Here is a 25,549-nt window from a genome sequence, read left to right on the forward strand (position 1 = left end):
GGAGTATCTAAAGAATCCCAAATTAATGCCTGAAATACACACACGAAGATGAGCATAAAAGAAATACGTGGACCGAAATTCACTGCTTTCTACACCAACCGAGGGATTAATACGCTTCTAGCACATTCCACGTGAAACTTCATGCCATGTTATTTCTGAAGGGAAAAAGTCTTCATTAAAAGCCAGCGGTATTATTAAGTTGGACGCAAGCACGAATTTTACACTTGAACTAGAATGCAATTATTGAAGCCACGGATGCCGTGATGAGCCACGATTCGGACGCTGTCTGCGAGTGTGATGAAAGTCCTGTCTGCCTGCTGGAGGCACAGTTTTCCGGGCTAGAAAAATTTTTCTAAGCTTGCCTGTGTTTTTCATACCCATCCTCGAAACATAGTTCTAGGTGCTTTCTGTTCGCGATTTCTTCCAAAAAAAAAAAAAAAAAAAAAATGTATTTGGCTACTGCCCTTATCTTTAGATCTTAGAAAACAGAGTTCTGTTTTTCTGGGTTTTAAATGCAACCGGAAGCCTAGGGTTTACTTTCACTTTGCCTGCACCGTGGCTCTGAATAAATAAAACCTTTAGCTATCGCCCTTCTCTGTTAACATGAACAGGAAGTTTAAAAAAATACAGCGAAGTCTAAACATTTCAAATAAGCACAGCAACAAGTACATTCGGTGATAAAGTTGCCGATATTTTTCACACTTCAGAAGAAGGACAAGGCTGTGTGTGTGGCTACTCCTCTGTTTCCCTAATTACACTAAATACGGGAACATCATTAGCAAATGACAAAAATGGCCTCACCTCTGCATCAGAAACCTGCTCTACCGGAAAAGCCGGAAAAATGCAGGCAGCTGTACTCACAAACAGAATGAGGGGGAAAGATGCTTTCCAAAATGAAATTTCAGGGGATGATTCTTTTCAAAGTAAGAGAACTCAAGGGGCCAGGCACTCCGTGCACGGACTCGAACATCTGTTTTAAGTCATAAAGGCCATGAGATTTCGGGGGGTTGTGCCATCTGCTAATTCGGCCGACTTCCTACAAAAGCATGGTGCCCTGGCATCTTCGAGGAGCAAAGGCACACGACTGGGCCGGCTGAGGGATCAGCACAGGCCCGGGGAGGGGCTGCACAGCCCTCCAGAGTTGGGGCAGGCGTGACTGTGCAACCCTGGAAACAAGGTCACGTCCACGGCGGGGCAGATCTCCAGCACCTGTGCCGTGTGCATCATCTGTAGGAAAGCACCGGCATTCGGTGAGGGCGGCAAGCAGGCGGTGGAAGCTACCAAGCCGAGGTGCTTTCGGCCAGTTCGCCGGCCCTGTGCCGGCATGTCCACCAAAGGCGCCTCCGGAAGGGAAAATCGTATTTGGGCGCCTCCATTTGCTGGAGCGAAGATTATGAAGAAGCCGTATGTACCGCCAAAATACTGCGGGCTCCAACGTGGAATAAATCCTCCGGCCCCTGGCTCGCGGCGGCCTCTTCAAGCAGGGTTTCAGTACTCCATTACCGCGAATGTTCTTTGGCCCCCAGCAAAAAATATTGACAAAATTCCGCTTTGAAGACAGTTATTGTCTCTGTGTACTTGATGGCAGCCTTCAGAACTCCACCTGCTGGCATTAAATTCTTGAGTTTGGAGGAAAGGAGAGAAAATCTGCCACATCTCAAGCTCTTCTGCTGGACCGGAAGCAGGCCAAATTATTCTTTCAATTAAACTAGTTTTGTGCCTAAAAGAAAAGAAGGCCACAGGTTTTCAATTCCCTCCCCTACCACACACACACACACACACGCAGACACAAAGAATCAAAGCCGTCACCACGTCTAAATCCCATGACTCGGACATGATCTAAATGGCTTAACAGCATTGGATAATACAGCTCATAAAATTAAATCTAGTATCAGAGATTTCAGTAGTGCTAACTGTGGGATCTGAGCTCACAGGCAATCAAGTGATGGACAGCTGTACATTGGGGCACATGTCAATGGACCTGATGTAGGGCTCTACTCCTCCCTCCCTCCCTCTCGCTCTCTCTCTCTCTCTCTCTCTCTCTCACACACACACACACACACACACACACGAACTAACCCATCCAGGTCTGTGTACCAACACCACCCCATCTGGGGTCGAGCAGAGATCTGGGACTCCCAGTGTCACCCCCACTTTCCTGAGGGACAGGAGGGACACCCCATGAAAGCCACAGCGCTTCCTCTTTGTCTGCCGCGCGACACGCGCACACGAGTCACATTGTCACAGGCAGCAAGACAGCCCCGCACGGTACGTGCATCTCGGCCGACTTCCTGCCAGACAACCGGACCCAGTCTTTCACAGGAAATACCCAACTAACAAATGCTCTGTGTTGGGACTTTCTCTTCAAAACGCCTGGCCTGGTTCAAGGGAAGCAAAATTTGAAACACCCATCTCGGTCGGATACTCGTAAGGTAAGGATGCCTCACGAGCTGAGGGTGCGTGGAGAGGACGTGACCACACATTCACGGGGGCGGGGCGAGGGGGGGTTCATGACACTGAATTTGTTTCACAGAACGGTCTTAATAGAAGTCAGAGACAAAGGCTGCCTGAGATTTAACACTCAGAATAATCGGGATACTTAGTATAAGGAAACAGAACTTGTTTCTGTCGTGGCACACATGATGGGTTGCGTCACAGGACCGGGTACCATTTGCTAACTGCCATGCGGATGAAGAATTTGTCACGAATGTGAATGACAGTCACTTTCCAATGAGGAGCCGTCCTCTGGTACATCCCCAGATGAGACAAGAATTTCCCATGCTTGAAACACAAATTCTGAAGTTTCAGTAAACAGACCGTATAGGGCCAAAGAGATAAAATACATCAGAATAAAATGAGAAACCGAAAAGCCAGCAGTTCTAAAAAGTCCGTGTGCTTATGGTGATGGTAAGGACTCATCTCAGGTCTAGATCAGCAAGCCTGAAAAGTCTAATCTTTCCTTCTTTGCCCAGCTTCATATGTTTAAATACGGAAAACACGGTGCAGTATCATAAAGCTAAGAAGGTATTTTAAATATCAATATAACGGCTTAAAATTAGCACCGACATACCCCTAAAAATCCAGGGTTCCCGTTCATGCCTTAGCTTTACAAACAGAGGCACCCACAAAGCGTTTGACCGTTCCCTTCCGTAGCCCCGGGTAGCACTGGCTATCTTCCTGAATCCAACTTCTCAAAATACCAATGCAGAATTCACCTCCTCCCTGCTCTTCTCCGTTTTTACCTAAAGGCAAAAAGTAAATCTAGTTTCTCTTCACAGATTGTAGGCCTGGTTTTAATTTGTGCAATAGTCCTTTTGACAACAATGCCTAGTTAAAAACATCCATTAAAAGTCTGTAGCAGCCATTTAATGGAAGGAAAATCTAATAGGGTTCCACTGCAACTCCTTCATTAACTTTTAAAAGAATTCTCTCCTATGGTGTTAGCAGACGTGTGCACACACACACACACACACACACACACTTGGGACACAAAGACAGACAGACCGACAGAGACGGGGCGGAGACGGGGGAGACGGAGAAGGGCTTTCATATTCTCGGGGCTGGATTATTAACCTTTGCAAAGGATGAGGTCAAAGAATCTTGGCTTCTTCGGCTCCCTTTACCGGCTCTTCCTAAGCTAACACCTCCTCTTGTAAGTAGTACCTACGGTCTCCAAGTCGTAACAGTGAGATGCAGAGAACGCGGGACTCAAGCCAGCCCTGTACCAAGGCCATCGGAGCGCGGAACACCCAGCGCGCATCCTTCACCAGGAAAATGCAAGGGCCGCAACAGACTCAGGATGGGCCAAACCAAACAGCTGTGGCGTGACGCCCTGACCGACCCAGCTGTGCTGGAGGAAACCAGCCCCCGGCTCCTGTCCGTCGTCGGTCACCGGAGGAACCACATCAGGCTCACAAGGGCGCCTCGTGGCTCCCTCCGATTTCTCCAACCTGTGGGTGCTGCAACAGGGTGAAGGGCCTCCGCGGGGTGCGGGCCAGCTGGTCCCCTGCCCGCGGCCCCCCCTCCTGCAACCTGACGCCCTTCCGACAAGCTTCGGTCACCCCTTGCCTAGTGTGCAGCCTCATGTGTACCACAGCGTTTCTTTCTTTATTAGCAACTTATCCCGGCTTTTTTTATTATGATTGTTTTATTCTGTACCCTGGTTACCAAGCTGCGTGGGTTTGGAATGGTCTGGCCCTAGCCCTATTTTTCCCATAAGCCTGCAACTTCCTGGACCATATGTTGTGTTACCCCTAAAGAGCCTGCCCTAAGGCCCTACTAATAATTTGAAGAAAAGGCAAAAACATTCAAATGAAACTCAGAGGAGAACTGCGCACATAGGAAATGCATTAAAAAAAAAAAAAAAAAAAGCTTTTTGGACTCTTGAGCTAATTTAGGGCTGGTCACCGGTAATTAACGTAGCAGATGAAACTGCGCGGTGTTCGTCATTCTCCCAAATCTGAACACTCCTCAGCGATTCCTACTGAACACGCTAACCATGGCCACCGCGGCACATGTGGCCGCTACTCACGACACCAACACCACAGACGATCGCCTCACGCAGAGGTCCGGGAGGGATTAAAGCGGCAGGCTACAAGGCCCATGTCATCCCTGAGTGGCCCTTTGACCAAAACCAACTTCAGAACCCGAAGGAAAGGGGCCCCCCAAAGGACCCCACCGTCCACGTGCAGTGGCTGCTCGCCACTGAGTGTCCTCACCTTCACCACCAAATCTAACAACACCCGGTCCGTTAGCACATGCCCCGTAGATCCCTCTGGGGGACAATTTCACAGCTGTAAGAAGCCTCCGGTGGGTACAGCACCTACCAGCCGCCCTTCTGATTGATGATGGTACACTGTAACTCATGTCAATCGGGAGGAGTGTTTTGCCCTTCAGTCATCCAGTGTCATGGAAACACACTCAACATGACTAATGCTACACTCATTTACTGACCTCAATTTGTTCCGAGATGTTTCAGTGAATCACAGTATTGCAACTTTCTTGAGGATGAGCTAGCGGGGGACCCTTCTTTTGTATCACCCCCCGCCCAGATGGTGAAGACGTAGGCTCCTCCCAGCTGACCAGTGAACACCTACCTGTCAGGACGAGTCCCATGAAGACGGGTCCATCCTTCCTGTCACTGTGGGACTAGCAATGGCCACAGTCCATACACCAAGTGGTCAAGATGGTACTGTTTGTTGCTCCTCGTCAATAACCAAGACATTGGTTGTCAATATCTAATATTTACAAAGCATCCTGAGCACATATAGGACTCACGGTAGCTTACACGTCTACCTCCAATCTTTAATAAAAGCTGTTGCCGAAAAGATAAGGCATCATATTCTCCTACAGTAGGTTGACCAGGGTCCTCCAAAATTCATGTCCTTCTAGAACCTAACATTGCGACTTCACTCAGAAATAGGATCTTCGTGGATGCAATTTATTTAGTTTCAGTGACGTCATCAGATCAGGATGGGTCCTAAATCCAGTGACTGGTGGCTAATAATGAGAGAAGACACGGAGAAGGCGGCCATGTGGCGATGGGGGCAGAGTACAGGGACACAGTCACAAGCCACGGTACACCGAGGACTGCCAGGAGCCCCCAAAAGCTGGAAGAGGTGAGGAAGGATTCTCCCCACAGCCGTCAGAGGGAGCGTAGCCTTGCCGACCCCTTGACTTCTGACTTCCAACCAGCCTCCAGAACTGTGACAGAATGAACTTCCATTGTTTTAACAACTGGTTTGTTTCACTATTAAACCCCGTTCTTAATTTTTACTTATTTGTTAGGAGCTCCCCTGAACAAGGAAGAAATCAAATAAGTTAGGTAAGAGAAGAATAAGCAAAATGGAATATGTTAGTTCCCCAACTATATACAATGAAACATGTCGTCCTTGACATCGAGGGTCACTGTCACACCTGCAAGCACAGACACACCTCCACGGTCCCTGACCTGGGGAGGAGCGGAGGGAAGAGAATCTTTCAAGGTAGACCTACTGCCCTGGTCTCCATTCAGTAAAGCAAGTTGCCACCCGAGGGGGCAGGAGAGCAGGGCCTGGGCCAACAAATCCTGCACTGCAAGCTAGGTGGCTACCGCACGGGAAGGGGAGACGGGAACTGAGGACAGCTATTCGAATTCCCAGAAGTGTCACGGGACTGTAGGGGCAGGCCAGCCACCCCACCCCAGAATCTGGAACCCACACATCCAAATGCTGCGGAACACTCAAGATGTGTCCTGGCGAAGTGACCCATTTCCATGGGGAATGGGACGTGCTTGCTCCCATTCCTGGCAGCAAAGCCAATAAGCACCCAATAAATATCTGCTCATCCACGAGAGGGAAGAAGAGCCAACAAGGGAGGCCGCCCCAGCCAGGGCGCGTCGTGCCTAAGGTGCCCGTGGCAGACACCCCTCCTACATCAAAACACTCACTTTTAAAAAGCGGAAGAAAACACTCCGTCAATGAGCCACTGTTCTGAATGTACTGATCTAAATAGCAGGTTTGACTGGCTGTTAAAAACTACTGACTCTGAACAGCAAAACCGAGTAGGGTTCGTGTTTTTGACGGTTACAAAATCGTGGGATGCGATCCTCGTGCTGAAGTAACTTACAAGAGGGGAGAAGAGAAAGCACTGGGACACAGCGAGGGCCTGTGAGCAGCGGGAGACTGTATCTCCAAATAGGAGGCCGTGTGTCACCTCCTGCCACACATGTGCCCGGGGACCGGCACCAAGTTCCCAGCAAAGGAGAGCTGGCACAGCACCAGGGCGGGTCATCGGGTCCAGGGTCCCACACACACGGCGGGGAGACGCTTTGGCGACTGAACCATCTGGACACTCACAGGACCCGAGCTGTGCCTCATAAGCCACAAAGCTTCCCAGGAAAACTGTTCACACATTCTCTAAAGATTTGATACAAATTCCAAACTTGGCCCAAAAGAAAAGAAAAGAAAAGAAAAGAAAAGAAAAGAAAAGAAAAGAAAAGAAAAGAAAAGAAAAGAAAAGAAAAGAAAAAAAAAGTAGCAATATCTTTCTCGCTTTAAAAGCCAAGTCACTGTCCTTGAAATTTGCAGAGTGATCACTTTCGGGGAGGAAGTGATGTGCATAAATCCATGAACAAGAGAAAAAAAGAGGGCAGCCTTTAAGAGAAACCTCCTATTTGAGACCACACTCCACAAATTTTTGCTTGATAAAACTACAATTTTCTTCTTTAGATGTTAAACCCTCCAAGGATATTTCTATTTCCTAAGGTCACAAGTGTATGCTTATCTTTAAAGGGTCAGCTCTCAGGGCGCCGGGGTGACTCAGTCGGTTAAGCATCTGACTCTTGATTTTGACTCAGGTCATGATCTCGCATTTCTGGACTTCAAGCCCCACATCAGGCTCTGCACTGACCGTGCAGAGCCTGCTTGGGATTCTCCCTCCCTCCCTCCCCCTCTCTCTCTGCCCCTTCCCTGCTCATGCTTGCTCTCTCAAAATAAATAAAGGGTCCGTTCCACCAATGGGCTCAAGCAGGGGCTTCAAGTACTTTGACCCTCTGATGTCCACGCTCGTTATACAGAGCCAAGCAAGGCAGGGGCCTGTGGTGACTCCCTGCCAGACGCACAGCAGTCCAGATACACTGCGTTTTCCCAAAACAGGGGAAACTGATGCCAGGCTTTCTCCCTGCTGTTCACAGAGCATTTCCCTCAGGGTTAATCCTTCTGAGCCTCTTCCTGCTGACTGAAGTGTGTCTATCCCAGGCAGGGAAGAAGACAGGTAGTATCTATTTTAAAAAAAAGAAAGGAACTGAGACTTTCTTCTCACTCAAAAACGGGTATGTTCAAGAGAGAGAATTTTCTTCTAGCCAACAGTTTAAAATGACAACTTAATAAATCCGAACTTGTATAAAAAGTTCTTGTTACAGTTTTAGTTTTTATAATTATTCTATAATTTCCTAACGATTAACTTGCATAATATTCTGCATGACAATTTGTGCTTCTTTACATAACAAGCTCATGGTCAAGGTGTCCATATTCTTCCATAATGAAATCATTACATGGCCACGCTTCTGGAGAAATGCCAAAAAAAAAAAAAAAGTTTCTTTCAAGAGTTCAAAAGGAGCTGAGCTTTGAGGCTCCCATGAAATTTTAATCAAAATAATAAATAAATAAATAAATAAATACTGCTGAAATATCAACTATTCATTTAATTCAGACCATTAATTATCTCGTTAGACAAGGCTCTAAACAAGGGGGTTTGCTGTGATGTCCCTGACGCCTTAGGCCCCCGGCTTGAGCTGGCCCTTTCTTCGGTCCTAGGAAGCCCTGGGTACATGTGGCCTCCGAACCTTTGCAAAAGTAGGACACCCCCACCGGGGCCAGGGAACCCACCGGGGCTCCCCTTCTCCCGCCACGCCTCCCATTGAACAGGGAGCAGAGGGGGCCCGCAGCCTGCTCTAGATTTGATAAGAGAAAGAGGCCACGTTGGCAGACAGTTCCCTGTTTCATGGACCCCACCCATCAGAAATGAAAGACCCCCTCCCATCACCCATCCCGGAGGAACGAGCGAATTATCTTTCTGTGCAGAACACGAAGGAAAACAGCTGGGTCGGGCAACTAATTAACAAAGGTATGCTATCTTTCTGGATTTTGTCATGTTTCAGGTTTTTAGGGCTTGCTGCTTGCTGGGATTGTCTTTCTTGTACCAGCCGCCCTTGTACTTTTATTAAGAGGCCTCCTGGCAAAACACCTGGCTTCCTCCCCCCCTCGCCCCCTGCCCCCCGCCCCCCGCACTCAGGGCACTGGGCTCAGACCACCTCGTCTTCCTCACAGACGGGTAAGTGGCGTCACTCACTCAGCCTCTAGGGAGGCTCCTGGAGACTCAGCCAGGTCCCTGCCTTCGAGAAGTACCTTTCCCTCGGGCTCACCCAAGAACACGCTACCCTGCACAGAAAATAACCCAAAGAGACTCTGGGCAGACTTTTTTCCTAGAACACTGTGATTTACTGTTCCAGCTTGCCAGTTCTTAGAAATCTTAGAGTTTCCAATGTTCCCCACGCGAGCAGCTGTGGGAGCTACCCATCCGGCATCGGTGTGGCCAGCGGGACTTTGATCGTGTGCAGTGGTCGTCTTCAGCAGCCGCGTGGTGCCCAGGAGAACCCGTCACAGGCACTATGGTGCCACGAACCACTTCTGCGCATGCCACGTCCCGATGGCAAAGATGTGCTTCCATCTCGCACACACACGAGGCTGCAAAGTGCAAACCAACCAGCAGGGAGCTCAGCAGAGTAAACAGCAAAGTGAAACTCTGTTCAAGAAGGGCTTCGGATAAATTAATAAGTGAGACACGGGATGAGTCATTTGGAAGTGATGAATACTTCTAAAAACATCCCTCACCTTTTGAGCTTGATGCAATGGACATTGCCCAGTCTGGCCTACAAGATAACGTTGCAGCCATTGGAAAAACAAACACAAAAAAGTGTGCACATACATACACACATGTACACGTTATGTGCATCTGTGTGAGAGGCAGGATTTTTGTCCTTGTTCCGTACATGGAGCATGATACCAACAGGAAAATTCACCACGACTCGTGGCTTTCCACGGAGAACGCGTCTCAGGGAGACTTTGGTCCCCCTCCCTTGGTTTACACAGGTGGAAACCACAGCGCCCCCTGCAGCTGGTTGGCGGAAGGACCAGGGACGGCCGGGGGAACCAAGACTTCCGTGCCCTGTACCCCAACCATCAGAAACAGACTCTGCAAGATGTATGACAAACACACACACACAACACGTAGCTGGCTTCGGAGGTCAAGGAACCAGACCTACCCGGCTTAGCTTGTATGACCTCATGACAATCTATGTGACCTACCTATAGGACTTCAAATTCAGTAAGCTTCGTTCCATGTAACAGACATAAGAGTAAGAACAACTCAGGGGCGCTCGGGGGGCTCAGTCGGTTGAGCGTCCAACTCTTGGTTTCAGCTGCGGTCATGATCTCGCGGTTTGTGGGATTGAGCCCCGTGTCAGGATCTACGCTGACAGTGTGGAGCCTGCTTGGGATTCTCTCTCCGTCTCTGTCTCTCCCCCACATGTGTGTGCACGTGCTCTCTCTCTCTCTCTCTCTAAAGTAAATATTTTTTAAAAGTCTTAAAGAATGAGAGCACTACAAAAATGAAAGTAGATAATACAAGTGTGCAGAAATATACTAAATCCACTCCTTCTCCAAGCATTTTTTTGAGCACCTACGATTTCCTAGACACTGTCCCAGGTACTGTGTGCACAGCATGAACAAAAACCTCCGTCCCCATAAAGCTTAAATGGTAGAGGTACTTTTATTATCATTAGGGCTTGCCCTTTGCAAAGGCACCCTGAGAAGCATACCACACTTACTGTTTTGTAAGCACGTCAGTAAATCTGCCCATTTCCAGGCTCAAAGGCGACTTTGGGGGACCGTTACAGAAGACGTGCAACCCGAGGGCACACTTTCCACCAGCCCGGCAGTATTCCCTTCCCCGGCAAGAAGCACGAGGAAGGCACAGCTATGAAGCAGCATGTCTTAGACAGGGGAGAATTTGCTAGAATTGGGTCTGCCCAAAGTACCCAGACTACCTACCTTAGTGACTCCAGGGAAGGTCGCGGGGACAAACGTGTGAGTGCCACACACCTGTCAGATGGGCAAGGACTGCAACGCAGCAACACGCCCGGAACCCCAGCAGGGCCCTGGGTGGCGACCGGTGCGGGCACGCCACGTAGTACACAGAATGCCTACGTAACGTTGTAGACGCGAGGGTCAAGGAGCGGCATCGGGAGAGAATGTGAGCGGTGTCCACACCGCAGCAGGGAGCGTGGTCTTCCCGCCTAGAAAGGGACTCGGGACTCACCGATGTGAAGAAGCCCAGCCACGAGAGCAGACCCTGAGGAAGCAGACAGGTTGCTCTAGTGCCCGTGGCAAAGGCAAGCAGCAGATTATGGTTGAATTATGCAGACGAAGAGAAGAAAAGACAGCTGAGATAAATCGGAACGTGGATTTTTTTGTTTCCCATGTTCAATCCTGATAACATTTATTTCGTTACTCAACGAAATTTTTACATGCACGGGGTAAGTAAAATATTTCATATAAAGTTAATATTGATAACCACTTTAGTTTTCCAAATTCTCTCACTATACCATGAGATCCTGGAGGACCTTCTTAGTTGTTTTTCTTTCTCCTAGAACTGTCTGGAAACAAGCAGGTACTCAAAATAAGCATTTATTGGCTAAATCAACCAACGAATGAACAGCGGTTGCAGAAATGAGCAGCAAGTGAACTCTGTGAGGTAGGAATCTGTGCCAGTTATCATCACCCTGACTCACAGCTGAGAAATCCAACATTTAATGAACATGTGTGGCGTCTCTGAAGGTACAGAGCCAGTTGGTTTGGGTAAGTTGACATTAAAGCCACTCCGGTGTTCCTCACCCAACAGCATCGATGCACAACCAGGGTCCCCCCAGAAAGTTCCAGAAAGGTAATAATGAGAGCCAGTGACCCACGTCTACAACGTCAAGAAGCCAAAAGAATTGTATGTTTAACGTCAATATTTCTTATTTAGTCCCCCACCTTACTCCAAGAAGGATCTGAGGCAGTTTGATGCTCAGGAAGGCCACACTGACGGACGCTCACTTTCCCTCACATGAGCGTGTGTCCAACACGTCTGCACACAGGTGTGGCGCACCAGCTACCCCCAAGGGCCGAGCGCTGGCCGTGGCATACACCTTTATTCCAACAAAGTGGAAGAAACTCATAATTATCACTCGCTCCAAGCAATTTTTCAACAGACCAAATCTTCCGATGTGCTGGGCCGACCGAGAAAATAAAAGGTACCACAGGCACCACAGGATCTAAAATTTACTTTTAAAACCACCCAAAATATCACGGCAACAATTTGTCCCTCAAGTGGTTTGTGAGCAGCAAATATGAGGAGAAAAAAATATTTTCACCGATACCCTCGAACTAAGTTTATAGAAACGTGTATAAATATGTCCTACTTAACAGAAAAGTTAACGAAAATATTGAGAACCCACCAGCATTTTCATAATTTGAGTTGGTAACCAACCAACTCGCATAAAAGCACAATAATGAAGGCCATCTCATATGCGAAAAATACAGAATCTAATGGGGGAAAAAAAAAAACCTTTCAAATAACTGCGCAGAAGCCTTGGCAAAACAGCTACTATATTCCCAGCGCATCGCCTCTACTCCATCGTCCGGAACTGTATTTATTACGAATTACTAGATTTTGGAGCAATTGTCCTCTGAAGAGCTCAAGATACTGCAAAATAACTTCTGAAGCCATGCACAAACTTTATGAGGGACAGCCCGAGTGTCCCTGGAAATTGGTGGAGGAGGTGGATAGAGAGACATAAACGGACGGAGAGGGTCAAGGATAAGAAAAAGCAGCTGGTGAGAGGAGGAGGTGGGGCAGCCAGACGGAAGAAGGTACGCAGGGAACCGGCAACCAGAGTTGCAAACACCCACCAAAGGCTCCGTGGGGCCACCTCTCTTCTCTCCAGGCACCAACCCCCCCGCCTGGTCCAGCTCTGGCTGTCCTCAGCCAGCCCTGTGGCCGGTCACCACGGACTCACGGGCAGTGCGGCTGCTGGCATACAAAAGAGCCCCCAAACCTACAGAAGATATTTCAGCTTCTGTCTGTGTAGATAGGGGCCCAGCTAAAATTAACAACTTCTCAAGGATAGTAAGTGGAAATAGAAAGGAGAACAAAGCCCCGGGTGCAGCCTTGTATTTCAAGAGCTCCGAAAACAACAACAAAATGGATATATCCTTCTGTGTACAGATAACCCTACGCTCCATGTTCCCCAAAAAGGGGTTTTCTAAAGTTTTTTAAAAATCAATTAATCGATCCTCCCAAACGACTGCATAAAGGAAGTCTTACCAGGCAGTGAACTGCATCCCACATGGTGAGCAGGGCAGGGATACAGGTGTTTGGTAGAACAGCATCACAATGCAGGCTGTCCAACAATTCAAAGTACAAAACGGGCTTTCCAAGTGAAAAATGTAGTGGGTCTAGAGCGATCCCTCAAAAAGGAAGTTTGTTTACAGGGTTCTTCTTTTAATTTATTTATAAACTTATGAACTTACTTATTTTGAGTGAGAAAGAGAGAGAGAGCAGGGGAGGGACAGAGAGAGAAGGAGAGAGAGAGAGAATCCCAAGCAAGCTCCGCAAGTTTGGCACAGAGCCTGAAGTGGGGCTCAAACTCACGAACCCTGAGACCACGACCTGAGCCAAAATCAAGAGTCAGACGTTTAACCGACCGAGCCACCTAGGCGCCCCCGTTTACGGGGTTCTTGAAGCTCCAAAACTGTGTGTTACTGCAGTCTCTAGTACGAATCCACCAGGCTGACTCAGTCTGCCCCCGACCCCCCGCAACCCTGAAAACACAAGGAATGATCCCAGCACATCTGTGATTCTCACATGCTAGCACTGGTTATCCAGAACCAACAGACCTAACGCGACGTGCGTTTTGGTGTCTTTCTTACAGAGTGGGGATGATTGGCAAAGTACTCTTTCTAGCATTGCCACTGTATTGATACATGCACCATGAAAATCGACGTTAACACTGGAGCATGGTTTTAAGGGAAGTTTTCCACTTTTATTCTTCCTAAGCAAACTGTGCTATAATAGCAATTCCAGATTCTCCACAAAGTGAGAAAAGAATGTACTTTACAAGATACACGAGAACATATTGGGAGTAAAATATGTTTCTATAGTTCAAAGTTTTAAATAGATAAGCGGGTAGGGTTGGGGAGGCTGCAGGTGGAATGAATATCACTTTTCCGCGTGGGTGTGGGCGGAAAAACTCCAAAGAAAACTCCTACAACACAGTAAGATATGAGACCAACCCAGAATTCCCCAGCTGCCGAGGCTCATCACCTGCCCCCAAGCCCCAGGCCAAGTGCAGGTGTGGTTCCAGACAGATACAGTCTGATACAGACCTGGTGCACGAGAAGCCTAGGTTGTGATACTCCTGCTCAGTGTGCAGAACTATCTATTAGAAGGAATGTTCTGGACCCTCAGAAATACCTGCCGAATGAATCGATGAAAACAAAATAATACCGATGACACACTGAGTAAGGCAAACCTAATTCTCAAATTAAACTTCTTTTAGACTTTGCAAAATACATGCTAACCATCTTACAGCCACAGAGTCTCAATATCCTCCAGCAAGGTCGAGTAGATAGAAAATATCCGGGTAAATCTGAATTAAAGAAGCCAGTATTCTGTGACACACAGGTTCCCCAAATCTGGCTTTTATTGATAAAAGTTACCTGTGTGGTTACATTATAAACCCAACTGAGAAACAAAGGAAAAATTCCTACTTGGAAGGTCCACAGCTAATGGGAATCTAGCTTAAATTACTAAAAACGGGTCTCACCGTGCATTTATTTCCCTTACTAGGGCGAAGTTTTACAGTCTTGTGAGTATCTAAAATTACAGGGTATAGGCAGGGAGCCCTGTCCACACGGGGGCTAGCAAGTTGTTGATGTCGAGGAATACCCTCTCCGTATCAGCCACACGCTCTAGGGTGACCCACAGAAAAGCAAGGATCCGGGAGAAGTCCCATGTTGGAGAAGCACCGGGAACACGCACAGGCCAGGCAGGAGGAGAAGACACTTCGGTGACGCGCAAAGGCGCCCAGTGATGGGCGAGGGCTTGGCATCCACTCCAGGCTGGGCAGCCTGAGGGCACCGTGGAGGGAGCCCGTGCGCAAAGCGGAAGGGCGCTCACGGGCACCCCATCACCCAGAGCCCGCCAAGGCCCCACCAATAGGACACAAACTCATCTCGCCTCATGCACCCAGGCCAACCCAAAACCGCCATCGTAAGTAAGTGTTGCACAAACGTGGAAGGGGAGAAACACAGTAAGAAAGTGTTACACAAACGTGGAAGGGGAGAAACACAGTGTTTAAGGGGTATTTTCGAGTTTCCAGTCAAGGAATTTTCCATCCACTCCTTTGTTCTTTTTTTTTCTTCTTCTTTTTCTTTTTTTTTCTTGTAGGAGCCAGGAAGGGCTCACGCTACACCAACAAATGACAGAGCAGTCAGGGGAATCCGGGAAGAAAGACGGCTTCTCTTTAATTTTGCACACATGATGTTTTCAACCACTAAGGTCATACCTGCGTGTGGTGACTGACAACTTTTCAGCTTGATTCAAAGCAAACAGCTGCTGGTTTGATTGCCTAGCAACTAAAAAATGACGGATGACCCTTAAGATGGATAACTACCATAAATCACCTCATTCAAACGCTGCAAGAAAAAAATTAAAAAACAATGGTTTTCATGACATTTGCTGCACTCCATAATGTGCCGTGATAAATTTGGGCTCCTTACGGATGCACAGTGGTGACTGCACAAGTTCCGTCACTTCTGCCGCTGTCGCTGGCCTCCTGGGCGCTGGGGCCCCGGGGCAAGGCGGGCCGTGGGGACGCGCCGCACCGGCGGCCCCGGGCTCCTGAGTTGTGCCGGCCACTCGCCAGGAACCAGCTTCGGCATCACGAAGATGGCAGGGACCATGTGCGCTAATAATGGTTACAATGTATTTAGTGTAATGATTTGACCTCAGCCAACATTACCAACGCCGTGATTCATAGGAATTTGACGGACTGCCTCCTGTTTGCAGACGTCTCCTGTGTTCCCGGAAGGCCAAGTGTGTGCTCTTAACTTGCAAATCAGCAGGGGGCCGTCCACCATGATCAGACGGACGGGAGGTCCCGGCACAGGGTCCTTTGGAACGTCCGACGTTGGCACAGTCCTGCGTGGGTCTGCCAGGCGATGTGCAGCGAGGACAGGGACCCCCGATTTTTCCGGGTGTCACGGCACACCCCTTCCCTAAGGCTCACCGCAGGGACCAGCATCCTCTATACTCCTTTGTCCCTTGCTTTCTGTTACATTGGACTTGGATTTTCTCCTTCTCAGGTTGTGTCCATGTTATCAGAAGGCTGCCTCAAAGAGAAACGTTCCATGACCAGACTTGGGCTAGCGGTTTGAGAGAGAAAAGGACCCTTGTTCTCTTTCCGACACCCCCCTCACCCATCCTAGCGGGAGCCAGCTTTCTTGCTGGACACGCTCGGCCGCTGGACAAGCACGATCAGAGGCGCCGTGCTGGGCTATGAGCACAGCGGAAGCCACTCAGTCCTGCCCTCACGGAGCTTAGTGTCCTCTGGGACGCAGACGTGGCAGTGAGTGCCTTTACGAACACAGGCGCGTGGTGTCACAGACCCAGTCACAGGGCCCGCGTAGTGTCTGCCTTTACAGTCACCCCAGTAGACCGCGCCGCCTCCGAAAGCGGAGAAGCTTCCAGTGCTAGAAGGAAAGAATTACTTTTTGCTCAGTAGGCTGCACTACCCCAAGCAACTGTCTATATTTAAAAACCCAAAGGGGGCCAGGGTGTTGGCGGGGAAGGGCACACATTCCAAGTCGCAAGAAACATCACAGCTGGGGTGGCGCATGGCGCTCTCGGGCCAGCGGTGGCAGCCCTGTGCGGTCGGTGCGACCTGGCCTCGCTACGGATGCCTGGTGTCGGGGCCATGGTCAGGCACCTGCCCGGCCCAGCTCTGACCGCAGCCAGCCCTCCACTCGTGGTTAGGAGCGCATCTATCCAAAACCCTGAAACAGAAGGATGACATAAAGCAACGAGACAACGAACAAAACGAGTTAAGGGCAAAAGAGCCAGGCCCCCGGTAGCCAGTACCGTGGAGCCAGGATCCTCAGCACAGGGAACAACTCAGAATCCACTAGAGAGGAAGGAGGTCGCCCCAGGCTCCCGGGCGTCTGCAATTATGCGTGAACTTCTGGGATCCGCACCCTGAGAAGGAAGAACAAATTTGCTCCCAAGTCCAGCTCTACGGTTTTCTAAGAACTGAGATAGGAGAACCAATCTTTGGAGGGTTCGACGTCTCGTGCACTTTTCCTGTGCGGGAAGCTCCCATATTGAAGCAGAACGAGAACCAGTGGTATTAATTAGGTCGACTGGGCCGCTTGTATTGCACACGCGACTACCTTTCGGCATTTGGAGATAACCACGCATTCTCCCCAAAGCTTTGGCTCCCGACACGGCCAAGTCCTGCTTCGTTCCGTCTTCCATATCCATGGGCCGCTCTGTGTAACGCTTAGGAGAGGGGATCCCGCTTCAAAGAAGTAGTCTTGACTGTTTCCCTGGTAATGGTGAGCTCTGGAGTGCATCTCAATTTCTAATATTATCAGAGTCCTAACGGATAAGGAAGATCTGGAAAGTGGTCTTTAATGTACATTCGCATGGTCCCAGGCTATGCCACCAAGCTCTCTCAGCAATTCTGCCTGTACGCTGACTGTCCCCAGGGTGGGGGCCGGAGGTGGGGGGGCACTGAACAGGACAATCGGGTATGCTGTCCCTTTAAAACCAGAATGCTTGTTTCCTTTCTGTAAGAAAAGTAAATCACACTATAGTGAGTTGAGCTTTGAAAAAAGCATCCATCCATTAAAGTTCATGGATTCGCGTTTCCAGATTGTCCCTCCCCTGGCTGGGTCTCAAGTTACAGCCTTGTACAACCCAAGTCTAAATAATATTCACCATGATAAATGGCACCATAACTCCGATATCCACAATCAATCTTTGCTTTAAAGATACATCCATCTTCAATAATGTTGATGGGGATTCTGTAAAATGGGAAACGTGACTGCTTTCCCGACCTCGTGACGGTGGGGGACGGAAGCTCTGAGTGATGGCTGTCAGCTCACATCTGGCTGCAAAAATAAATTAGCCTTATGTAGACAAATGAAAGGGCCAGTTCTGCCTAGAAAACAGCCACTCCTGAGCAATGGCTAATTTATAGGACTTCTTTCTGGAAAGTTCCTGGCTGAGGCAACAGTCTGCTTAGCTATCTCTTTAAATGATATCTGCAGCTGTAAATAACTTCAGTACTAGGGACCATACAAAGTACAAAGGGGTAGGGATGGGAGAGAAACAATAACTTTTCTCACGTTCTCACACATGATTAAAATGCAAAACTCTTCCCTTCAAGGTGGGGGGGGGGGACACTTTAACCAAATGATTTTATATTTTAACACTGTACTGTACTGTGCTCTTTTCTGTTGGTTTGGGGACTCATCTAAAAAGTATACAATCGGAGGGGGGGGCGGTAAGAGAGGGTAAGGCTAGCCTTTCCCTTTCTTCCTGGAAAAAAACATCCGTTTAAGCAAGTATGAGACCCGAGCCCCATCACTGTCTTTCTGAGGGCAGGAAGGGGGGTTGCGGATTCTAAGTAACAGAGAAAGAGAAGAAACACCTATTGGGTTTTAGTAGGTGGTTTCAAAAATAGCGTAGAGTAAAAAACACTTCTTAGGCAGGCCCTAAAATAAATACGAGACCAAACTTTTGCCAGGGGGAGGACAGAAAGGAAACTCTATCCTTGTTCTTTATGTCTCTGACCTTGTCTCACTGAGGGAAACTTGGAGCTTGGATCCTTCGAGGCTGCTGTAGGAAGTGGGGAGAGCAAGGCGGACAGAGCTCTGTGGGGTGCAGGCGACTGGGGGTGGGGGGGTCCCGGGCGGGAACATAGCCCCTCTGGCAGTGGCTGCCTGCCGAGGTGGGGAGGGTTAACTCTGTGAAGGTTGAGGGCTTACAGTAATGCTGTGAAGACAGAAACATCACAGGCTTTCCTGGCAAGGGGCTTACAGAGGGTAGGAGGGACTGCGAAATGAACTCTCTCAGGCTTTGTCGGCAGGCTTTCCCAAGGCCCAGCCTGGCCCCTTTGATAAATGACACATGTCATTCTGTCACAGCCTGACAGTGCAGCTGGGAGGGCTGCTGATGTATGGCTCCAGTGAAAAGGAAATCAACTTTTTGGCACTGAGTGAGCCTGTGCCCTGTATAAGGATTTTGTTTCTCAAAAAGTGAAAGATAGACTTAGGATTAAAAAGAAAAAAAAAAAAAGTTGAAAAACAGATTGAACGACAGCTTACACTTAACATAAATTAACTCAGTAATGGCGAAATGTGCTAGCCTGTGATAAATAAAAGCTACATTAGTCAATTATTAATCACACTCTAACTTGTAGCCAGAACCCATGACTTAAATCTGGGGCCTGAGCTGCCTTACAAACAGATAAGACAGTGTCTGATAGATGTCTTCCAGAGGGCAATCAGGAAGGAATCAAAGACTCAGTGGGCTCACCAATGGGAAGGGGTGGAAGGTTCTAGAAAACAGGGGAGTCAGTAGGAAAGAAGGAAAGACCCATTCCTTGGAGACAGAATATCTACTGACTACACAAGGAAAATTAAATGTAACAGCTACATCCAAATACTTTTCTCTTATCAGGACTTAACTTGGTCTGAATATTCAAGGCGTTTAGACACTGCAAACAAATGTTTACACTTGTATATATGACTTTGCCTTGAAAATATGTTGCTAGTTTTGAGCCTTCCCTCTTTCCCCCTAACAACTGAGTTAGATCTTTTAAATCTAACCCCTGGGGATTTTCCTAGCCCTAGCATTTATTCCCAAACTAATTGTTTACCGCAGATTATCACTTAAACCTCACATTTTACCAAACGATCTCGACATTTGACATTCATGCCGAGCAAACCCTCCCCTCGACCAAGTGGCTCTGGTTTGGCAGAGTTCTAAACATTTATGCAAAAAAAAAAAAAAAAAAAATCAACCTCTTAGAGCTTTGAGGTCTCCTTACTCATAATAAACAACACGAAGTGAAACCCACCACCAGGATGCAGTCTTCAGTTGACTGCTCTGTGCTGTGCACCCCAGGGCACGCCTGCCCCTCAAGGCATCCCCCTCCTCCCGGAAAACCTTTCCCTCTGGGGCACGATTTGCAAGATGGTCAGCTGTTCAAGAGCGGCACTGCATTTCCATGACCCTGGGATCCTAATTCCTCCTGCCCAGCAGACCTGTTGAGATTGAGGCCACTTCTGACGTTCCCAAGGGCACACTGAGGTCGTGGGCACGTGTGCAGAGAACAGGCCCACTCAGTCAGGAAAGTCGCAGGGAGACACTGACAAGTAAGTCAGGGTGCGTCTCCAGCACCCTTGGGAGCGCCACACCTAGAGCCTAGCCTTGCTTGCAGGTGTAGATATTCAAGAAACGTTTGCTGCATCCAATTCAAAATACCCCCTATTTCCATAACAAAGGCAAGTAAGCCATTTCTCTTTAAAAAGCTACAATCAGGTGGCCAGGCTACTCTTCCCTGATTTAGCAGGAAGTGAACCCAGGAAGCATTGGCCAAGCCCAACGCCCGCCATCATACACATCTGCACCCGATTCCCCCACCTGGTGCCATTTCTGGGTCTTCTGTGCACTGACATCTTTCCATATGTCTTGACATGGAAATGGCAGAAGGGCCCAGAAGTTGTTGATTTCAGCTTCCTCCCAATTTCACATGTAAAAATACACTCAAAATTTACCCAACTAAAATCCTCTGAGCACAACCAGCCTTTTTCTTTCTTTCTTTTTCTTTCTTTCTTTCTTTCTTTCTTTCTTTCTTTCTTTACTCTTTTTTTTTTTTTTAATAAAAGAAGATAGTTGTGGCTTCCTCCCACTCGGGGGTCCACAATATGGGTTCAAGGGATCACAGGGTAGTTGTGGAGTAATGCTTGCGGGATCCTCCAATAATCTGAACCCTTCCTTCACAGATAAGGAAACTGAGGTTTGAGGCAGGAAGGAAAAGATCAGTGGAAGGACAAAAAGGCAGGCCTCTGTGCTGCGCCCAGGGTTTCCCCCATATAGGACACTGAAATGACACAAAGTCAACCTTCTGAATTTTAATATGTACAACTAACAAGCAGGTTCCAAATGGAGTCAAATGTTGAAAATAGCCCCTAAAGCCAATGGTTTCTTCCATGGCTATAAATGGGGGGGGGGGGGGGGGGATCATACATTAAAACACAGGCTGATGTTTAAACTTCTCCCTTCCTCCAGCTGAAATATAATTTTTCTTTAGTCCATAAAAAATTCAGATAGTGTGCAGAATGTTTATATATTACCAAGGTCCCTCTTTAAAAGGTTTATACTTTTACTTTATGACCTGTCCTTGATTCGACACTTCCGCTCATCAGAAAGGGATTTATAAAATAATCCTGAAGGTGAGGAACACACATGTGTCAGGGACTCGCTGGGTTTCACGACACGAAATTTAAGAAGAGAAAGAAATCCTGTTAAGCTCTCTTTAGTCACCAATAGACATCAAAGGTAATAATTAAAGAAGACAGACGTCATAAAACATAAATTTATGTCTCTTTTAATAATGCACAGGCACTGTAGTGTGTAAAACATCTATTAGGTTGGAAGAACATGAAAACGTTCCAATAAGAAAAATCTATGTTTTGTTTTGGGGTATTTTCCCTTCCTTTAAAAAAAAAAAAAAAGTGAGGATCTTTTTTTTTTTTTTTTTTTTTAACAAGTTTAAACCGAAGTCTTTCAAAACCTTTGCCATCTGTGGGTACATGAACTATGAATGACCCCGAATGATTTGCACTCTGCTCAGAATCCCTTAGAAAGCACGGGAAAAAGTATCATTAAGAATGACTGATGACTGTCAGTCAGGGTTGACCTCATCCAAGCTTTGGTCTCTGCCTCCGTAATAAGCTGTCCTTTATTAGTGGTAACACTCCATAAAAGGGGTGTGTTTAGTCACAGGATAGCGGCCTCCGCATGCCCATTGCTTCTCTCTGAAAGATTGATTACTGCTCATTTTTACTGCCTTCCCAGCACATCCAGGGCAGTGCTGCAGAATCAGGCCTGCAAGCCCCAGACCGGAGTCAGGGGCTGGGAGCACGGTGTCTGCAAACAGGGCTGGCTGGGCGGTGGGGGGTCAGTGGTGTGGGTTGGTTGTATTTTTTTTTTTTTTTTTTTTTTTTTGAGGAATCCGCCTTTCAAAAAAAAAAAAACCAACCCAACCACAAACCCAGCTGTGTGTTCGATTCCAGGGCCTGCACAAGAAACGCCCAGACCAGCAGCAATGTCTGCAGACACGGAACTGAGGACCCACTTAAGTGTTAACTCGTCTTGGAAACAGAAGGGTTCCGGGCCTGCAACCCTCCCTCTCTGAGATCTGCAGTTCCGAGCAAATCAACGAGGAGACTGCCTGCAGAATTAGGCCTCATAACCAGCCTGACATCAAAACACAAAGATGTAATTATTACCCATTAAAACTGAACATGTGTGAAACTGAAAAAAAAAAAAAATCTTCCCTATACGAGCACATAAAACCCATCCACTGCTTTTGTATTAAACTACTAAATTATTTTTAAGAAGCAATTGCTATAGAAACAGACAAATGAATTGATATATATAAAATCCCCACGTCTCCCTAAGTCCCTCGCTCCAAGTCAGCTCTGGTGGAAGCAGCTAGGTTGCCCCGAGTTCCCAGGAGGCAAAACGGAGGGATAAATGTACTATTATCTCCGTCATCACCCTTGCAACCATCACGAGGTATCAGGTCCTGCATCACTCGGAGGAGACGGGGGAGCCGTGCTGGGTGATACCTCGAGCAGGTGCTCCGCAGAACACAGGATGCGTCCCATGCGAGCTCCTCCATTCCAAATTCGTCCATAAACAAATTTAGCTCACGGGGTGATTAATTTGCAGAAACCCCTTGGGAAGGAGCCAGACTCTCAGCAGCCTAATGCCTTCAGCCAGCTACCCAGAAATTTAGCCAAACACCACAACAAGCTCCCACTTTCAGAAAAGCTCCCTGAGAACCCTGGGGTCCGGTTACCATGTGCGCAGCACCTACTGGATTTGGATTTGTTGTCACAAAAATTAGGGGGTAGGTGGGGAGTCTGAGCACTCCGTTAAAGGGAGCCTACCTAAAGCAAACACTCAGCATCTCACGTTAAGTAACTCAGAATAAGCCTGCGGGGAGAAGGGAGCACAGGCAGGCCCCCTGCCTCCCCACAGGGCTGGCACCATCATGCCCTTGAACGGCTAGAGGGTCTGGGCCATCCCTCCGCCCCAGCCCCACACACCAGCTTCCCTGGACTCAGCACGCAGGGAAAGGGGTGGGGTCGGAAGGAGACAAGGCTCTTTTGTGATCAAGGCAGTTCCAAGTTGGTCTTTCCCCCAGAGCTTTGGAGACGCTCATTTTCCCAGTTCAAAAAAAAAAAGGGGGTAAACACATGCTTTAAAAACCACCTCTGTGCGTCTTCCAGGTCGCCAGGGGACGACACTGATCTGCTCCCTTTTTCTAAAATAAATGCTTACAACCGATTCGAAATTGACAAGCAATCCAAGTTCAACACCTGCTGAAGGAAGTGAGGAAAACTTTTCTCCTGCAGGAAATGACACGCTGCAAGGTAGCTCCACCTTCCCCAGCACCCGTCACACAAACCCAGGCCTTTGTGCGCTTCTCCCTTTGAAAACCCCCAGTGCACTCTGCTCCTTAATATTATTAGTGTTTCATACACGATTCACGGCGTTGCCAACAATTTGAATTACTTCCGGGCCAACTTGGAATATTTCTCCGAGTGTTTACTTCCAATGACTTTCTGGAGTTAGAGCAGTTCCCTTCCATTTTAAAATTTTATAAAATTAAAAAATATATATGTATGCATAGTCAAAAATACATAAGTATATATAATTTATATATATATAAATATATATAAATATAATTTTTATATATGTATAAATATATATATATTTATATATATATAGTCAAAGTGGAGGTGGTTTGGAGAGATTCCTGCCCAGCGTAGTAACGGTAAGGTATTGTTTATGGTCACATTATTTGTCTGTATTTGGCCCTTCTCGATGCCAGCACCTTCCCAGGTAACAATAAAGCTTAGCAGGAAAAAACAGACATGGTTTACTGTTATTTTCATGTAGCTACGAACTGAAGCAGGGCAGGCTCTTATAGAGTATTACACAGTTTACTGCATTAATAATAGGATGCCCCACTGCTGTGACACATTCTGTACTTGAAATAAATATTAGTCACGATACTTGCGTTTTAAATCCATATATTTTAAAGCCGTGCTGAAGCACCGGCATGAGCAGCAGTGATGTCTTGCCAATAAGGCGTATTAACCATTTTGAAAAGAGCCTTCACTTCGGTTCAGTGTTCATTGGTATGTAGTACCATTTCTTGCTATGAATCTTGCAGCTGGCTTTTAAAAATAGTAAAATGTAATAAATACAGGTTTCTGAAAAGTTCACATTCCCAAGTCAGAATGTATACTGACCTTCACTGCTGATTTAATTTATTTCATCATATGATCTTGCTGAAGATGCACTTTACTTTTTGACTAAAAACTGGGGGTATTTTTTACAACCAAATTTTCTAAAGCTCCATTCAGTCCAGGCTCCTCACTCCCCCCTGTATATCCACGCGTCCAAGCAAGCTTTAAAGTGGAATTTATAAGCATGTACGTACTTGACCTATATTTACCATATGCTAATTTTCTCCAGAAAGGAGCTCACGGAACACACCTTCAAAAACTGCAGCTGGCACGTTGAGGCAGAAATGCCAGTATTTCAAAATCTGGAAACGCGCACAGGGTTCGATACGTGGATGGCTAACGGTGGCTTTGCTGGACACAGAGATGGAAGCACATGGGAAGCGGCCCTGTGACTGGTGGCTTGGAGGGATTCTACTTGGCTATTTTCCTGCAGAATGCGCCGCAATCACAGAAAAATCAGGAAATCCTGTATTGCATTTTGCCGAGAAAATAGAAATGGTAAAACCTAAAATAACGTAATTGGTTCTTGACTTCTCCCCCCCCCCCTTTAAAAACAAGAGACAGATCCTTGCTCGTGTTGGCGCAGAATTTCAGAAAGACACAATGGACATAGGAAGGGAAAAAAATGTCTATCATCTAAAAAAACTGCTTACTGCTGCAGCAGTGTGGTGGATGAACAACAAAAGCAAATCCAGAAACGAGAGACTGCAAAACATGAAAAGGTTAAGCAAGCAGTTTAGCTAATAGGCCTTCCTACGAAATATGAAGTGAAAAGAACATCAAAGTTGTGATTCGACCTTAATGTTTTGGTTTGATTTTACTGTGAAACAATGGAATCTATAAACAACTTAACGCTAATTAAAATAGAAATCCAATCTAGATATTCCCAAACCAGAAAATCCAAGCAGGTGATTGAATTCGAGGAAGCACCAAACCATAACTGAGCTCAAAAACCTCTAGAAATGATCTTCTTTTCCTTGCCTGACAATAACCATTAAAAATGGTAACTGGAGGCCTGTTTATTCCAATTCTCAGTGCGCAGCTCTGTTGGGTTTTTCCAAGTACATAAATTTAACAATGTATTTCTCCAGTGAAGTCAAAATGTAAAAGAGAGTTGGTTCATCTGCTAATCTAGACACAATTCACTATTTTCTATGAATCCTAAGAAAATAGCACATAAAAAAAAAACACCTAATCTTTTTTTTTTTTCAAGTCACTGTCAACTATCGCTTTATCCATACGTAGAGCACAGTGTTTTCAGTGCAGAAGGACCCTGCCTGCCAGCATAGATCTACACGCTTCCATAAGGCTTCTCTAGCAGGAGATATCGACAAACTGCATTTCAAACGTGG

At 47.2% G+C, this 25,549-nt stretch overlaps 1 protein-coding gene and 1 long non-coding RNA gene across 3 annotated transcripts in view; one reads left to right on the forward strand and one right to left on the reverse strand.

Annotated features, from left to right (window-relative positions):
- TSHZ1 (teashirt zinc finger homeobox 1) overlaps positions 1 to 25,549 on the reverse strand; it is a 73,649-nt gene that overhangs the window by 39,549 nt on the left and 8,551 nt on the right. The gene's annotated exons all lie outside the window — the stretch shown is intronic.
- The window catches only part of LOC115528171, a 24,173-nt gene continuing 773 nt past the window's right edge, over positions 2,150 to 25,549 (forward strand). Inside the window, exons 1-5 of one of the 2 annotated variants that reach the window (XR_003973162.1) lie at positions 2,150 to 2,432; positions 15,031 to 17,195; positions 21,948 to 22,152; positions 23,172 to 23,315; positions 24,427 to 25,549. The exon at positions 24,427 to 25,549 is cut by the window's right edge and continues 773 nt beyond it. This is a non-coding gene — a long non-coding RNA (uncharacterized LOC115528171). Of the gene's footprint in view, positions 2,433 to 15,030; positions 17,196 to 21,947; positions 22,749 to 23,171; positions 23,316 to 24,426 lie in introns of those variants that run through there. The other variant, XR_003973161.1, reaches the window with a different exon arrangement.

The sequence above is a fragment of the Lynx canadensis genome, chromosome D3 (genome assembly GCF_007474595.2).
Source record: "Lynx canadensis isolate LIC74 chromosome D3, mLynCan4.pri.v2, whole genome shotgun sequence".
Lineage (NCBI taxonomy): Eukaryota > Metazoa > Chordata > Mammalia > Carnivora > Felidae > Lynx > Lynx canadensis.